General features: G+C 36.7%; 1 long non-coding RNA gene across 3 annotated transcripts in view; it reads left to right on the top strand.

The window, feature by feature from the left end:
• LOC138042166 (uncharacterized) overlaps positions 1 to 3,703 on the top strand; it is a 16,274-nt gene extending 12,571 nt beyond the window's left edge. For 2 of the 3 annotated variants that reach the window (XR_011130935.1, XR_011130934.1), the window contains 2 exons: positions 341 to 409; positions 1,034 to 2,842. This is a non-coding gene — a long non-coding RNA (uncharacterized lncRNA). Of the gene's footprint in view, positions 1 to 340; positions 410 to 1,033; positions 2,843 to 2,869; positions 3,016 to 3,384 lie in introns of those variants that run through there. The other variant, XR_011130936.1, reaches the window with a different exon arrangement.
• The last annotated feature ends 885 nt before the right edge of the window (positions 3,704 to 4,588 follow it).

The raw sequence follows: 4,588 nt of genomic DNA, 5'->3' as shown, positions 1-4,588 counted from the left end.
AATTAATTGGACACTTCAGTGTGAAGTGTTATACATCAAGACTCGTAAAAATGTCCCACGGTACTACACACTAAATCGCCCAATAAGATATATGTATTGAGAAGGGGCCTATTACGCTCCCTTCCTGTAGGGGTGTCTGGGGACATGCTGTTTTTAAAAGGATGCTCCCAAAAACCAAAAATTCAAAAATTATTAAAGTGAAAAGGATGATCACATTTAAACGAGTTTGAACCCATTGACTCCTTGGAGTGAGACTTAAACACATTGTACTAACGCCAAACGGATTTTACTCTGTCTAACGCCAAGCGATTCATGGTAATTGCTTTATTTTTCTCCCTAGGTCTTTTACTTTAAAAGCAGATTTTCAAAGAATTCACAAGCAAACCATACATTTTGTATTTCAATTCTGGTGAGTTTGCACAATCATGATGATGAGTGTCAGCAGTATCTCAAAGCATTGTTTTCTCTTAGGTCTGTTGACTATTCCATGAGAGAAACTGCTACCCACGTCTTATTATTCAACACATTGTGACAATGTCCAAATATGGTCATCGCGCGCTCAATATTCGTCGTGGGTACTCAGTAGATATCTTGCAATATCATATATGTAATTTTGTGTGTCACAGAGAAAAATGATAGTTTTTCCAGCTTTTTTCCAATAAAATGTGCAGGAAATTGTGCTTTGTCATCAATGTATTTAATAAAACAATTATCCTGCTCAATCTTGCGGAATATCTCCTACGGCCTTGTCCGCTACATGTAAGTATCAGGTGATATTCTGCGCGATTTCGCAGAATACAATGTAATTGTTACCGGTACATGTAATTATACGTGTAGCTTAAATTCTGTTGTTGTTAACTGCTGTTATTAAAGTTATGGAACTTGTTGCGAGACAAATTGAGAGCCATTGCGTCTTTGCATGACTTTATCTGAGCAATTCAACAACACGCTAGATTAATTACTGTAATTAATTATATCATATAGGTTTAATCTTATTTCTAGTTAATGCATGTCATTGTTCATTCTATTTTAGGATTGTATTTGTTTCTCAGAGGATAGCATGCTGGGGATTTATGCCTCCCATCCCATACGGACCATTAGGAAGCATGCCACTGAACTCTTCTTATGCTTTTTGCCTTTTTGTTTATGAAAATATAGAATGATAATATTATAGTGGTGTGTAACACTCACAGGCACCAGATGCTGCTTAAAAGCTGTTTCTTTGGAACCTTTAATTATTATTTTTGTAAGCCAGTGCTCTGTGAGTTCTCATGTTCTATGACTATATATCACTTACACTTACACTTTGTAGTGTCATCTTATAGTCCACCAAACCTTTTCAATGTATTTTTGGCATTTGCACGTTGAGTACATCCCATGTTAATTAAACTGCATTTTTCAAGTAAAAAGGATTTTAGACCTGCGTGGTCCTGCTGATTTGTATTATAAAAGTCTAACACTTACGGTTATAACTTTTCGTTATACTTGGCCATGATGGTATCAACCTATTGCAGTAGGGAACATGATGATACATATAACATATTCCCTGGAGAGTTGTAGATGTGGGTAAAGGCTGCAGAGCTACATTGAATTTATAGCCAATATCTCCTTTCCCTTTGGGCGGTCAGTGGTCATGGTTAAAATCTTAATAAAGCGTTGGATCTGACCTAAAAATTCAGATCCAACACTTCATTAAGATTTTAATCTACTTTCTCCTACATCTCCTTTTATAAGCAATGTGCCATAATTTTAAGGAGCATTTTCTAAGGTGCAACGTATTCCTCTTGGCAGTTCTGAAGCTCAAACTCATTTTCATGTTTGCTACAATGTCAGGTTCCTAGAGGCAAGGGCTGTGAAGAGAAGAATTACACTGTATTTATCACACTGGCCCCACAAAGAGCAGTAAAAAACACACTGCACCTGAGAGATTGTTGACACAGGGGTGTATTGTGGCCCACTGCGGCTGTTAGCAACTGACCAGAGGTCTTTGCAAGAACAAAATTATGCTGTAAGAACATTGTAAATCAGTATACTGTCCTGATTTTTTGAGTCCCCAGGGCACTTTTTTCAATTTGGGATTCTAAGAGGCATATTATCAGCATGCTTGTTTAAGAGTAGTACTTTAATTTGTACAATAAAATTAGTCTCAATGTATCAGTTTTAATTTGTTTTCAAAAAAGTGTGTAATGGAATCAACCAAGAGTGGCCCTGCCAATAAGTTCATACTGACTTTTATTATGGAAAATCATGCAGTTAAACACAGAGGAGTGCTTGGCTTTGGCTCACCTGTCAACAACTTGCAACATTTTTTTCTTATCGAAGCTTCAGCTTGACGGTCCTATTTGAGGATACTATTTTCTGTTACCTTGTAAATTTTGCAATTTTTTTCTGTTACATGTATTTTCATTTCTGAACTCAAGGCAATTGCAAGGTCACTCTTAATACAATACAGTATTCCTTTCTTAAAGAGGATAACACCTATTAATTACTATAAAAGTATTCTTCCTAGTGGCCCTCACTCTTAGCTTATGCTAATAATATTTGTAACAGGGAATACCATCTGTGACTTGTTGACTGGTGAAGACAGACAATATGGGTAATTTCAGCCGAGAAGCCTGCCTATTTTCACGACTCAGCCTCAACAGCGTTGATAGATGACTATCATAAAACGCTACTGGATATTATTAACTATCAAAAATTGGGATTCTGACGGAAATCGGTGGTATTAATACTGGTTAAAATTTAACAATTTATTGTCTTGATAATGTGTAGGTACGTGCTTGGCATTGCTGGACAAGCTAGTATAAATAAATCCTTTTTTAATAAAGAAGTGATTGTGGTATAAGGTTTTGTTTTGGCTTTGTTTTAGACTGTGCTAGTGACCTCAGTTTCTGGAAAACAACTACTCTAGGATAGGAGTTGAGTCCATCCCATGTAAACTGCATTGTTCAAGTAAAAAGGATTTCAGACCTGCATGGTCCTGCTGATTTGTATTATAAAAGTCTAACACTTACGGTAATAACTTTTCGTTATACTTGGCCATGATGGTATCAACCTATTGCAGTAGGGAACATGATGATTATAAATAACGTATTACCTGGAGAGTTGTAGATGTGGGTAAAGGCTGCAGAGCTACATTGAATTTATAGCCAATATCTCCTTTCCCTTTGGGCGGTCAGTGGTCATGGGTAAAATCTTAATAAAGCGTTGGATCTGACCTAAAAATTCAGATCCAACACTTCATTAAGATTTTAATCTACTTTCTCCTACATCTCCTTTAATAAGCAATGTGCCATAATTTTAAGGAGCATTTTCTAAGGTGCAACGTATTCCTCTTGGCAGTTCTGAAGCTCAAACTCATTTTCATGTTTGCTACAATGTCAGGTTCCTAGAGGCAAGGGCTGTGAAGAGAAGAATTACACTGTATTTATCACACTGGCCCCACAAAGAGCAGTAAAAAACACACTGCACCTGAGAGATTGTTGACACAGGGGTGTATTGTGGCCCACTGCGGCTGTTAGCAACTGACCAGAGGTCTTTGCAAGAACAAAATTATGCTGTAAGAACATTGTAAATCAGTATACTGTCCTGATTTTTTGAGTCCCCAGGGCACTTTTTTCAATTTGGGATTCTAAGAGGCATATTATCAGCATGCTTGTTTAAGAGTATTACTTTAATTTGTACAATAAAATTAGTCTCAATGTATCAGTTTTAATTTGTTTTCAAAAAAGTGTGTAATGGAATCAACCAAGAGTGGCCCTGCCAATAAGTTCATACTGACTTTTATTATGGAAAATCATGCAGTTAAACACAGAGGAGTGCTTAATTGGTTTTAGCTCACTGTCAACAACTTGCAACATTTTTTCTTATAGAAGCTTCAGCTTGACGGTCTTATTTGAGGCTACCGGTAACTGTTATTTTTCTGTTACCTTGTAAATTTTGCAATTTTTCTGTTACATGTATTTTCATTTCTGAAGGCAATGGTCACTCTTAATACAGTATTCCTTTATTAAAGAGGGTAACACCTATTAATTACTATAAAAGTATTCTTCCTAGTGGCCCTCACTCTTAGCTTATGCAAATAATATTTGTAACAGGGAATACCATATGAACACATTCACTGCCGAAAATTGTCTGATTGGTCGAGGCCTTGTCATGTGACTTCAATAGCTCAAACCAAACATGGCTGCCATCGCGTGTGTATCAGATCTCCGTCGATTTTAAAAAAACCCTTTTTCAGGCCAGTAAAACGGACGAATGTTTTGACTGCGTAGTGCGTTTTTATGCCAGCGAGATTCTCTTTTCAGCCAACAGTGCTACGAGGGAAATTTCTTTAAAATTTTCAAGGTCAACGCGAGTCTAGGTTGCTGTGACACTGTTTGAGTGGAAATTCGTTTGTGGAGCTTACCGGCTAATGGAGTACCATCTTGATTACAATTAATGCGTTTATCTTTTAAAAAGTGGAACAAAAAAGATACCATATAAATTTCCAAATGGTTTCTCTTACGACTACATATTGACACACTGTTTCCGCGGGAGCCCGCATATAACAGAAAGTGTTAAGATTTTTGCATTTTTTTTCAAAATT

The sequence above is a fragment of the Montipora capricornis genome, chromosome 3, assembly GCF_036669925.1.
Source record: "Montipora capricornis isolate CH-2021 chromosome 3, ASM3666992v2, whole genome shotgun sequence".
NCBI classification, from domain to species: Eukaryota; Metazoa; Cnidaria; class Anthozoa; order Scleractinia; family Acroporidae; genus Montipora; species Montipora capricornis.
The sequence above is the reverse complement of the archived record's forward strand: the minus strand, read 5'-3'. Positions and strand labels throughout refer to the sequence as shown.